The sequence below is a fragment of the Panicum virgatum genome, chromosome 7N (genome assembly GCF_016808335.1).
Source record: "Panicum virgatum strain AP13 chromosome 7N, P.virgatum_v5, whole genome shotgun sequence".
In the NCBI taxonomy this organism is placed as follows: Eukaryota; Viridiplantae; Streptophyta; class Magnoliopsida; order Poales; family Poaceae; genus Panicum; species Panicum virgatum.
In genome coordinates, this window is record NC_053151.1 from 13,231,163 (window position 1) to 13,244,891 (window position 13,729).

At 45.1% G+C, this 13,729-nt stretch overlaps 1 long non-coding RNA gene across 1 annotated transcript; it reads right to left on the reverse strand.

The window, feature by feature from the left end:
- On the reverse strand, positions 1-2,079 carry LOC120683486. Its single transcript, XR_005678809.1, has 3 exons — positions 1,387-2,079; positions 767-895; positions 1-266 (listed from the first exon to the last, which is right to left on the reverse strand). It is a non-coding gene; the product is annotated as an uncharacterized LOC120683486 (long non-coding RNA).
- Positions 2,080-13,729: the final 11,650 nt, after the last annotated feature.

Consider the following 13,729-nt stretch of genomic DNA (forward strand, 5'->3'; position numbering starts at 1 on the left):
TTCTGGCCCAACACAGCCATCTTAGATTAAAATTTCAACCCATAAAGCCCATTTCAACATTATAATTTCAGCACAAGATTATAGCCAAAAAACCATAATGGCATCATAATTTTGTACAAATAGAAAAAGAAAATCAAATCCAACAGATCATGTGCAAGTCTCACCCAGCGACACAGCTAGCATTACATCTTAAGCTTAAACTTAGAAGCATAGAAAGTATGGAGATAAAAGATCATCTCTGTTCCTTGCATATGATCATCCTCAGTCTGAAATGAAAAGAGCACATTGTCAAAATGTCAAATACTTACAGTAGACAATATTTGCAATAAAAGGAATTGTGATCAATGGACTACTATAAAATTACTAGCTAAATTGTAAAACTGTCACTGAAATTCACTGCAGTTAACAAGAACCAACAATGGACAGTCATGATAACAGGACAGCCAAATGGAGATGTATTAGTTTATTCAAAAATATTAACACTATATATACCACAAGATTCTTTAGTAATTAGGAGACTGACATATATAGTTTTTTTTAAAAAAGAGCCATGTTATTCAATGTATACTTGATAGCTGACATGATATAGCACACATGGTAAATACAGTTGCTGCATTACTTTTCTGCTAACAAGTGGAGAATTCGACAGTAACGTGAACCTTGTCATCATTTTCAATCAAACTAGGCATTTCAACAAACAAGTGGAAAACTATAAACAGACAGACAATTTTTACAGTGGAAACTATAAACAGAAGGACCTGCTCACCTGCCAATGATGTTCATGGCGACCTGCTGCTGCCGACCTGCTGCTGTGCAGAGCAGCTTGCTCTCCAGGCCGCTTGCCTTAGCACACGCTCTCTCCAGGAGAGAGGAGTTAAACAAAGATTAATGATTACTGCAAAAAAAGGCGCATGATAAACATGTATGCAAATTGCTATAAAATTGATGCAATTAGGTAAAAAATTGTAGTCTATGTTTTGTGGGAGCAACTAACTTTCAGATTGATGCATGGGCATATCATAATATTGATTCCAGTAAATAAACAAAGATATTAGGCTATTAGCAACATGCCCATTTTACAAAGAACTAAGATGGTACTCAAGAAAGAACAAAGGCAGTTTTGGCACAACCGCATGAATGTACTAAACAATTAGTTCAGCTTAATACATGTAGCATATGATAAATTTCTGAGTATTCTAAACAAATATGTTATGAAAGAACCCATTTATTCATTAGATAGTAGCTATCCATAGCAAATCGACAAGAAAATGTATGAATCCAGTACTTCAAATGTAGCCAGATCTACTGAAATCCAACTAGCGGTAGAAAGGGGGGGGGGGGGCAGAAAAATACAACCTGGATGGAGCAAGAGCAAAGGAACCTCACCTAGATGTCGAAGTTGAGGACCTCCAGGCCACCTTAAAAAATTCTACACAGAGAAATTATGAACATGGTTGGGCAAATAGTTGAGCGGGATTATGCAACAACGACATCTCATGCGCGTGCGCTGATGAGACTAATAAAGAGGATAGAATCCACTCACCAGGATTAGTGCATCTCCCACCATGATTTTGACCAAGGAATAAAGAGGATAGAATCCACTCACCAGGAAGTCAAGCCATCGCTCGAACCCGGCAGGCACCGAGACGGCGAGACCTCGAGGTCGACCACCTCGTCCTCCGCGGCGGCGTTGCCGCGGTAGCTGCTCAGAAGATCCATCGTCACTATCTCCGGCCCGCCCTTCTTCCCCGCCTCCCCGCGAAGCAGCATGGCCACAGAGCTCGCATCCGCCGCCATCCCCACACCAGGCCTCCTAGTTTCCTTGCTGGCGGGCGCGAGGGAAGATGAGCTCGCACCTCACGCGGTGCCTTGCCGGCGAGGACGAGGACGAGGTAGGCGGGACGCGGGTTTGCGGGGGCACCGCGACCAGAGCCACATGGTCCGCTTCAGCGACACGGGCCCGCCCCGCTTGCAACCCTAATGTGCGGGTAGGGGATGGGAGCGGCGCGGCGCGGAGAGAAGAGATGCGCGAGGAGGGAGGGGCGGCGAGGAGGGAACGGCTGGAGGGGATCTGATCGTGAAGAGGAGGGGCAGGGTTCTGCTGCTTTTATATCATGGGAGAGAGATTGGAGCCATTGGATCGGAGATGGATGGTTAAAAATAATTGGGCTATTTGGGAGCAGTGGTACACTTGATGTTTACTATGCCCGATCTTCCGAGAGGTAAAGGCACGTTCGATTGGAGGAGGACTCGACATTGATGATCCAACTTCAAATCAGCATGATTCAAACCTTGCAACCGCTACACCACTGCTCCATTGGTTATCAACTAAGCACAACTTGATTGACCTCGCCGAGAAGACTTTTCCTGCAAGCGAATCGAAGGACACAAGCAAGAAGATGTAATCGCGCAATCTGAGAGATGCAAATATGGATGAAGCGAAATACAAGAGGGGTTCAAGCACTCGAATCGAAAGGACTAATCGACACAGTCAAGAAGAGCAAGAACAGGGGCCCTTGATCAATGTATAAGGACTTGTTGCCACAGGTACAACGATGAAATCTTTGTTTCTCGAAGGAAAACACAAGAACTAAACAAAACCCAAGTCTAAAAGGTGGCGGCTACTGAGTTTATATCCTAAGGGATGTCCTAGGGTGGCTGGTGGAGGCCAAGGGGGAGTCCACCACTTGGGCCAACACGGTACACGGGCCAACAGCCCAAAGGACGGCGGCGTAGCACCCTGACAAATTCTGGACGTAATATTGTTTCGACTATTCCCATTTACTCTAGACGAAGTTTTGCATGGGGCCAGATCCATTAGAAAGCTTATCTACTTAGCTTTCCATGCATATGTAGAATGTCCAAAACAGAGTCCGTATGCAACCTGGGCGACTGTTTTAGTGTGTGCTGCTCCTAAATTCCGAATATGAATAGAAGTCGGAGTTGACGATAACTTAAACTTGATGTAGGAAACATCGTGGGCGTATCCACCAAGGTGATGTCCTCATCATCCTCCCCTTCTTGAAAGCAAAGTCGTCCTCAACGCCGATTGTACTCGATGCTGATCCTGTAGGCTCCTTGATCCGAATCCACATGAGTTTTGTCAATACTATCCTGCAAAAGATTAGTACTAACAAAAGGCAGCATAGAAATAGATGGCGTATGAATATCAATAGTATCGGATCCACTTAGTTGATTACAATCTTGAACAATAGTAGGAGAATTTAGATTGGCACAAATATAAACCCGATGTATCAAATATTGTCCTTTGTTGTTATATTTGCCAATCAGCACACATAAAAAGTTTCTTCTTTAAAGTACTTAGATTATACAAAACATCAAATTCACTGTAACCCAAGGTATGTAAAGAAGACAATAATTTCATATCATCTGTATCACTATCAACATGAATCACATTTGTAAATTCAACAGAAGCGTGTGGTTCAGTGCTCTCATGTTCATGATCAGGTAAGTCATCTTTATCACATGGAATATAAAGCAAATCATCTTGTGACAAAGGTAAATCAAGAGTTGGTTCCACTAATAGTTGCTCTGTCATAGCATGATTGGTAGAAAAATTCAGCACATCAAGGGAATTCTCACCTTCCGTGAGTGTTGCAGCGGTAGTAATAGGTGCATTGTGAAGTGATGGTTCTGAACTTGCACATGAAGATGTGAGCTCCTCATTTTCTTCCATGTTGTTTTTGTCCTCTTGCTTTTGATCAGTATCCTGCAAAAGGTTAGGCGTAACAAGAGAAATAACAATGAACTGATCCTCTATGTTTTGCACCTCATCATATGATTTCAAAGCAGGAGGTGGATTAACAAAGGTTTCACGCATAAGAAGTTTCATATCTATCCATGTTTGGGGTTTATCCAAAGAACTTAAAGAATTCCACCAAACTAGAGCTGAGTGTCGCAAAACACTAACTGCATTTTTTACCTTCCTCTTTGGACACATGCAATGAGTTGCAAATATGTTATCTATAGCAATTTTCCACTTCAAGTACGGATCAGCACCCACACCATCATATGTTGGTGGATATGAAAAACCTGTCATTGTTAGAAGACAGCAAAAGACAACACAAAAATATTATCCCTATCAACTAGCAACTATTGGGTAGTGGTGAAAGTGGAATGCAATATCTCAAGCGGCTTACCACCGTCTTGCAAGTGTTCTTACCAAAGCCAACAGGCGGCACAATCAGTTGTCAAGCTTGGGTGTAACAGTTGCAAGATAAACCTGTGCTGACAGAAGTATTTGTGGAGCATTGGGTAGACACAATATGGTTGCAAGGAATATTAAAATTTCAATACAGAATTGCAAAACTGAAAAGTAGTCCCAAGCTAGTCTGTGTCACCAGCCTAAACTCATCTCAGACTTAGTTCAAGCAAGCAAAAGATACAACTCTGCACGGGACTCAAAGCATGGAAAGAACTTCTGAATTTTTTTTCTTCTTTCTGTCCTTTTTTTTTTGTTTTGGTGCGGCTCTTTTGTTTTCTCTTTTTTTTAGCACCTTTGCCTTTTACTTTTTTTTAATCGGAATGTGCCGCAAGTTAAATATTCCTCAAATACTTAAGCTGATGAGAACCGCTTGCTCAACAGCTCTTGTTCTGCCAACAAATACCAGATATGATAAAGTGTTTGCTCAAACTATAAAATTAATCAGCTCTTGCCTCAAAGGATAGATAAAAGGTGTGTCGTGTAGACCTTGCGAAATATCACACAAAATTGGTAGCTATTCTTGGATCTCCTGCTGCTGGATGACGTGACCAAGAAGGACACGTTTTAAGACAAAAAAAATTGATATAGCAGAGATCTGTTCCTTTGATAGGTCGTCTAAAATAATTAAACAAGGAACCCACGCAGCCACAAAAGAAAACGATCCAAATTTCTGTTTTGCGCAGGTGACGACGGCACTGCCAAAAACCAATCTATTGTGTCTGTGTTCTTCGTCCTCGGGCAAACACATGGACAAAAAGAACTCAGCTAGCACCGAGAACAAGAGATAGACAGAGAGAACACAACGACACGGCGAGGGACTGAAATTCAGAAAAGCAAACTGAATCGAAAAATTGTTGGGCACAAAAGTGTTATAGGACAGTGGAAATAATTTTTTAGGTATTTTAGTGGACTATAGGTGATGAACACGAATGAATCTAAAGGGCACACAATAATATACCACACGGGCAACTTGGAATCTTGATACCACTTGATGTGGACTATGCCCGATCTTTCGAGAGGTAAAGGTACGTTCGATTGGTGGAGGACTCGACGTTGACGATACGGCTTCAAATCAACATGTTTCAAATCCTACAACCGCTACACCACTGCTCCGTTGGTTATCAATCAAGCACAGCTTGATTGACCTCGCCGAGAAGGCTTTTTCTGCAAGCGAATCGAAGGACACAAGTAAGAAGATGTAATCGCGCAATCTGAGAATTGCAAATATGGATGAAGCAAAACACAAGAGGGGTTCAAGCACTCGAATCAAAAGGACTAATCGACACAGTCGAGGAGAGCAAGAATAGGGGCCCTGGATCAATGTATAAGGACTTGTCGCCACAGATGCAACGATGCAATCTCTGTTTCTCGAAGGAAAACACAAGAACTAAACAAAATCCAAGTCTAAAAGGCGGCGGCTACTGAGTTTATATCCTAAGGGACGTCCTAGGGTTGCTGGTGGAGGCCAAGGGGGCATCCACAACTTGGGCCAACACGGTACATGGGCCAACAGCCAAAAAGATGGCGGCGCAGCGCCCTGACAGATTCTGGACGTCATATTATTTCGACGATTCCCGTTGACTCTGGACGAATTTTTCATGGGGCTGGATCCATTGGAAATCTTATCTCCTTAGCTTTCCATGCATATGTAGAATGTCCAAAACAGAGTATGTATGCAACCTGGGCGACCATTTTAGTGTGTGCTGCTCATCAATTCCGAATCTGAATAGAAGTCGGAGTTGACAATGACTTGAAACTTGATGTAGGAAACGTCGTGGGCGTATCCACCACGGTGATGTCCTCATCAGATATTATGTGGAAATCTCCAAGAGTTGAGGCTTATCAAGAAGGAGAAGTAGATGAAGCTCGACAACTTGAGTTAGATACAGTCGAAGAAGCAAGGATCAATGGTTTGACTGAATCGGCTAGATATCTCCAAGGAGTCAGGCGCTATCATGATCACAATGTCCAGCAAAGATCCTTCAACGTAGGAGATCTAGTTCTACGACGAATTCAAGATGAACCAGGGTTGCACAAGTTGAATTCCAGATGGGAGGGACCTTTTATAGTGTATAAAGTTACAAGACCAGGATCCTACAAAATTATCGATGCTAATGGTAATGAAGTACCCAATTCTTGGAATATCGAACACTTGCACAAGTTTATCCTTGATTCAGTTGTATGAGGATGGTGTCAGTTGATCTCTTTAATAAAGCAATTGTTTTCGGTACCTCTCGACTACATTAAAGGCTGTAATCAAATTGATACTATCAAGCTCGACTCCTATTTTCAAAGGATTTTTCCGACCAGGGTAATCTTACAAGATTCATACCAACCTTGATAACCCAATTTGGATAGCCTACACAGTTTTTTCTACTGGGATAACCTATTAAGCTTCATCCAAACCGGATAACTATACAGGCCACATCCTTGTCCTTAGAATAGGACACACACTACTTGCTTGCTCGAGTAGATTCTTGGATACTTAACAAGTTAGTCCTACTTGGGTAGCCCAACGGGGCTCATCCTAATCAGTCAACTTTACAAGTTACTCCAGCCTTGCGCTACAGGCAAAACTACTCGCTTACTCGAGTATGTTTTGGATACTTTAAAAATTAGTCCTACTTGGGTAATCCGACGGGGTTAATCCTAATTGGTCAATTTTAATAGTTACTCTAGTCTATAAGTTAGACACTCTACTCGCTCGCTCGAGTAGATCATGGATATCTCTATACAGTTTTTTCTATTTGGATAATCCGACGGTATTCATCCTAGCTGATAAACTATGGAGGTTACTCCAAAGCAACATTCTGCTTGCTTGCTTGAGTAGATTGTATATATCGGGTACTTATCCTATGATTTCAGAACAAGCCTCTGAAGATACATCAATATGATAAAAACAGTGATTTATACAACAATAAGACAAGTCTTTACAGATCCAAGGAACTACTACAAGCAAATCATTCTGCTAAGTTCTTCAAGATCTCCTCAGCAATTGGCTCTGTTTCTTCATGATATCGGAGGAATTTGGCTTCTGGGCAATCAGAAGCAATTCCCAAAGATATCGGTGATAAGTTATGTTGAGGCCAATACGACTTTACAATTGCAAGCTTGTGAGCAAGGTAATTTTTGGAGGTCGCAGTCAAGTAGTCGATAATCTTTCTGGGAGCTTCTTCCAAGCGCTCGACCAGAGATTTACTACTCGATGCTTCCCCCCTGAGGATCAACCATGTCTACAATTGCTTGGGCTGCAGCCACAAGCCGTTCATGTTCACTTGATGGACCTATACCAGGACAAATACTTCAGTGACTTTGCAAATAATGGCCAAAGACTACCAGGTACAATTCGAGTACTTACAGACTTGGGCAAACTGTAGTTGCTCCTGAAGTTTGGCCTTCTCCTCTTCCAAACTCTTTATCTGCTGTTTCAATTCATAAGTTTCTTGCGTGTGCTTTCAGTTGGCTACATAGAGTTCATTCCGCATAGCGAGAGCTTGATCAATATTCTTGGCAATCTCCGCATCTTTTTGAGCTAGGAGCTTCCAGTTGTTCAAGATTTTATACAAGGCATGTGACTTTAGGAAAGACCGATTGTCAACATCCTATAAATAAAAGATGACAACTCAGTGGTCAAACTACTCGAGAAGCACTTGATGAGAGAAGGCATAACTTGGTAAATTTGAAGCTCCACTGCATACAGTCAGCAAGCTTCTGCATATTCTTAGGAGTCAGAAGAGGATCATCAAAAAGATCATTACCCAATTCCTCCTGAACAGAGGAAGGGAGAGATTGGAAGGGTACTACTTGAACACCAGAGCTACCCGACCCTCTAGCATTTTCAGCAACAGCAGTAGTAGCAGTAGCGGCATCACCAGCAGCCGCGGTCGAAGGAGATTGTTCTGTAGATGGAGCAGATTTCTCTGCTCTAGGGGCGGCCTCCTTTGTTGCGCTAGAAGTACCCGCCTCCTGGCATGCTGCGTCTCCAGAACCTTCAATCAACTCAATTATTGGTGAATCAGGGCTGATTGACTAGAAGACTATGATTTGCCTTCCATCCAGTTGCACATATCTTGAATCTGAGCTTTTTCTTGCTCAGGGAGGTATTGTATTCTGAAAGAGTCAGAATCAGCACAAGGAAATTAAGAATGAACTGGTACTGAGGCAAAGCAAGACACTTACTTGCTGCTGTCAAGACGGTAAACTTTTCCTCGCAACAACGATCCAGGGGTTGCCTTCCGCTTCTTCCCATTATCGCCATCAGATTGAGTGGTGTCAGCAGGAGGCGGGGCATGCAGTACCACACTTTATAGTTCTTCTGCATGAGTGGCTTCGTCAGAAACCAAAGGGAATTATACATAGAAGTACTTGGATATGCTTACTGAACACTTACCCAGAATTTCTCGGGTGGATTACCCGCCCAGAACAAAACTGGAAGAGTCATAGACTTGTCAAAGTTGTCGAGTACTTTGCAAAATCTTTTTATCAAACTAGTAGATATGTACGTGCCACAGGCACATGTTTAAAGTCAAATGGTTTAAAAGTAATTGGATTGCATCGAACTACTACTAGAAAATATCATTTGTTGTGTGATGGAATAACACAACAAAGAGAAACAGAGGAGTTTTACGACTCACAGCTTACCAAAGGCCCATCAACCTCCTCCATTTTCTCTTTGCCATATAGACGCTCCACCAAAGTGAGAGCAAACTCAATTGCTATTTCTGGACCCCGGTTGTGTCAGACCCGGGGCAGCGCGACTGCTTATAGGCATAGAATGTTCTAGAGTAAGGGATATCTCATGGATGTACCTTACCTCTTTTGTAACTACCCGAATAGGTGTAGAACTAGCTGCAGTACAAAGGAAACTACCCGATTGTGTTGTAGTAGGACTCCAACTGTACTCAGCTAGGACTTTCCATGTAACCCCCCCCGGATATATAAGGGCGGGCAGAGACCCCCTCAAAATACAACAACACCTAAGGCAATACAAACAACCACACAGGACGTAGGGTATTATGCAACTCGCGGCCCGAACCTGTCTAAATCTTTGTGTTCCTTGCACCATCGAGTTCCAGAGCAGTCAATCCCTACCTACAAACCTTACTGCTAAGGGTATCCCTGAGCAGGCTTGGCGATAAACAATGACAGCTAGCACGCCAGGTAGGGTACTCGGCGAGTTCATCGGCGAGTTCGATGGCCACCTTCGCTTTCAACACCATGGCGCCTCCTCAAGGTGCCACCTTCGTCTTCGGTTCGTGGGCCTGCGTCGCCAATAGTTCGGGCGGCTTTGACAGCCACCTAACCAACTCACCCACGCTGAAGACCACCACATCGGAAAGCTTCAGCAAACTCGCCGTATCAGATAATCAAGGTGTCATGCTGCTTCCCGACTTCGCTAAAGAGATCGAGATGAAACTCGAAAACAACTCGGGTTCTACTCGGACTCAGATTGGTCTCAATACGAATTCTACTCGGATTGAGGCTCCTCTCGTTCAACCCATCCTGGGGTTGCGTAATGCATCATCTACTTACAAACAGATGATCAGATCCATCTATGAAAATAGCTTGGATCGTCTCTTCTACATCGAGTACCACTCAGTTACCGTTAGCCGGGAGGCACCCGTTTTCGATGTATATCCAGATCCAGTCGAGTCATCACAAGACAGCCTGGACTTCATCACCAGTGCTCTGGCAAAAATCCAACTCAAGTCCTGCCAAAGTCACACTCTCGCAGAACTACTCGATAACCTTCGAGAAGTTTTCAGCATTGATGATCTCCCGTTTCAACATGGTACTCCCCTTGCAACCGAGAGGGAGACGGGTTCCGGGGAAACCGTCCTAGCTGATTGTGAATTAGATCTAGAAAGCTTCTCCCCCAAGCGTTTGGTTTCGGTGATCATCCAACAAGCCGGAGGTGCTCCAAGTCAGCACGACCCCAATGAAGCTCTGGATCAGATTTCAGAAGACAATCTAACCCAAGACGCTCCACAACATGAGGACGAAGCTACTCGCATAGCTCGCAGGGCAAAAAATCAATGGAAAGGAGAACGCAGGGTTCGAGCTGCTGTGCGAGCTCGCCTTCCCCCACGCAATCTCAACAACGAATTCAACAATGTCGCAGATCCAGTCTTCAGAACCCCAATTGCCGTGATGACAGAGCAACCCTGCGGCTCATGCAGATGCCTCAAAACCCGGAGATGGAACGTGTCATACACCTTACCAAAAACACTATTGAACAACTCGAGAGACAAAACCCGTTGTCCTCGCTTCACGGCACTCAGTCGAGGGCCACCGCAATAGTCATACCTCAAGCAAGCCGTACTCCTGGAGGCCATCATCGCCAACAACAGCTGGAGCAGCAAAATCAAAGAAATCAAGAGGATCAAGAAGTCGCAAGCATCCATCGCCCTAGGGGTGGCAAACCACCGGCAAACCAAGCCCCTGGCCCTCAACGAAGCCGCAACAACAACCGCGGGCACAACGGGGAAGAAGTAGCCGATTCCATAATGGACGCACGGGACATCATCAACGCAAGACACAGATCGCAGCTTGCAGATAATTCTGATGGCTTCCAAGCCCTCAGCAGAGTCTTCGACAACATCGAGTACCCGAAGGATTTCAAGCCAACGAACGTTTATATTCGACCGTTGTTAGTGTTGCAGGAGGAGACACCAACACCAAGGTCCTCTACTTCCCGATGGCCCTAGAGCCCGTACCCCTCACGTGGCTCGAGAACTTGGCACGCGAGTCCATACACTCATGCGATGATCTCAAGAAGGCCTTCATCGACAACTTCCAAGGGTTGCTACGTCGAGTAGCTACTCGACATGCCTTGTCGATGTGTAAGCAGGAGCAAGGCGAATTGATCAGATTCTACGTCAAGCGCTTCTTCGACACAAGAGCCACCATCCGCAACGTCGCTGACGACGACGTCATTGACTACTTCCAGAGCGGCATTACTGTCCAATCTTTGTACCATGATTTCGGGCGCAACCGCGCCAAAACAGTAGTGGAGTTACGCAACATGATGTAGCGTTGGGCAGACGAAGGGCAGCAAGAACGAAGCCGCTTCCCACGCTGTAACAACGACAACAATGGGAAGCGCCACAACGACCATGAAGGCCCTAGCAACCAGTGGGATCCTGCGCGTAAGCGCAAACCTAATGATACTATCGGTACTATGGATCGTACCCCGTGTGGTTAGAAGAATGATAAGCCACAGGACTAGTTCGACAAGATCCTTCACAACAAAAGGTGCGCAATCCACCCCAAGAGCAACCACTCAATGTGGGAGTGCACGATCCTGCGCAAATCTTTCCAGTCGGCACCTCCAGATGCTCCTAAGAAGAAGCAAAACAAGGATAATGAAGACGACAAGAAAGACCTCGATGGGTTCCAACAGCCGCAAAATGTCGTCAACGTCATATTTGGAGGAGATCCCAGCTTCTCCAAGCGAGCCCAGAAGCTTTTACTATGAGAAATCCTTTCAGTTGAGCCAGCAATTCAGAGGCCACTAAAATACAGCGAGGTCCCCATCACCTTCTCCATGGAGGATCAATGGACCAGCTTCTCTGAACCCGGAAAGTTCCCGCTAGTACTTGACCCAGTTGTCCAAGGATCCAAGCTCACTCGAGTACTCATTGATGGCGGCAGCGGGCTCAACCTAATCTTCGCAAGTACATTGGCTAAAATGGGCCTCAACTACATGAGCCTACTGACTCCAAGCAAGGCCCCATTCTACGGCATTGTTCCATGAAATTCTTCTACACCGATTGGCTTGGTCACCCTCCCGTTCACATTCAGTACAGAACAAAACTTTCGGACGGAGTACATCAAGTTCGAAGTAGCCGACTTCGAATCATCCTACCACACCATACTGGGAAGACCTGCGTGGCCAAGTTCATGGCAGTACCACATATGTGTACCTGCTCCTCAAGATGCCAGGCAATACAGGAGTACTCTCCCTGCGAGGAGATCTCCTCAAATCCTCTGAGTGCGACAGGGAAGCAATAGATCATGCCGCCACAATCCGAGTTCCTAGCTCCGTCAGTGAAATACTTGCTGCAGCTAAGGAACTCTCACTCAACAAGGATTCAATGCCATCCAAGAAATCAAGCCAGTCGTCGATTAAACCAACCGGCAACGTGGGCACCAAGACCATATAGCTATAAGAGGGAGATGACTCCAAAACTACTATCATCGGAGCTGGCTTGGGCGACAAATAGAAACTCGAGCTCATGAACTTTCTTAGGGCCAGCAGAGACATATTCAGATGGAAACCAGTGGATATGCCAGGAGTGCCCAAGGAGTTGATCGAGCATGCCCGGAAAGTTGACCCCACAGCTACGCCAAAGAAGCAGTGGCTACGGCGTTTCTCCCCGGACAAGCAAGAAGCCATCAAGAAGGAGCTGGCGAAACTACTCGCAGCAGGGTTCATCAAAGAAGTCTACCATCCAGAATGGTTGGCCAGCCCTGTACTCGTCCAGAAGAAAAACAACAACGAGTGGAGGATGTGCGTCGACTACACCAATCTAAATAAGCATTGCCCAAAGGATCCTTTCGGGCTACCCCGCATTGATCAAGTAATCGACTACATGGCAGGATGTGTCTTGTTATCCTTTCTCGACTGCTATTCAGGCTATCATCAGATCACCATGAAAGAAGAAGACCAAGACGACATTCATCACGCCTTACGGGGCATACGCCTACAAGACCATGTCCTTTGGGTTGAAAAACATTGGTGCCACTTATCAGTGTCTGATACAGCTGTGCTTCGCTAACCAGCTACATCGCAATGTTGAAGTCTATGTTGACAATGTTGTCATCAAAATCAAGACCCAGGATCAATTCATTACTGACCTGGAAGAAACCTTCAACAGCCTCTGAAAATTCTGTTGGAAACTCAACCCAACAAAGTGTGTCTTCTGCGTACCCTCTGGAAAACTACTCGGGTTCATCGTCAGCAACCGAGGAATCAAGGCCAACCCAGAGAAGACCAATGCCATCATGGCCATGGACGCCCCAGCTAGTATCAAGGACGTCCAAAAGCTTACAGGCTGCATGGCAGCCTTGAACCGGTTCCTGTCCAGACTTGGTGAACGGGGCCTACCCTTCTTCAAGCTCCTCAAGCGACAAGACAAATTTGAGTGGACTATAGAAGCCGCGGAAGCACTCGAGAACCTCAAGCATCATCTCCAGTCACCGCCAATTCTTACAACCTCACTACCAGGCGAGGAACTACTCCTCTACATTGACGCGACTACTCATGTAGTCAGCATGGCAATCGTAGTCGAACGCCTGGAGGAAGGCCATGCTTACGGTGTCCAGAGACCAGTATACTTCATTAGCGAAGTACTCTCTGAATTAAATGTTAGATATCCATCAATCCAGAAACTTCTGTACAGAATCCTAATCACCTCCAGGAAGCTTCGACACTATTTCGACGAGTACAAGATCTCAGTAATAACTGACTTCCCATTGGGGGACATACTCAACAATCGGGAT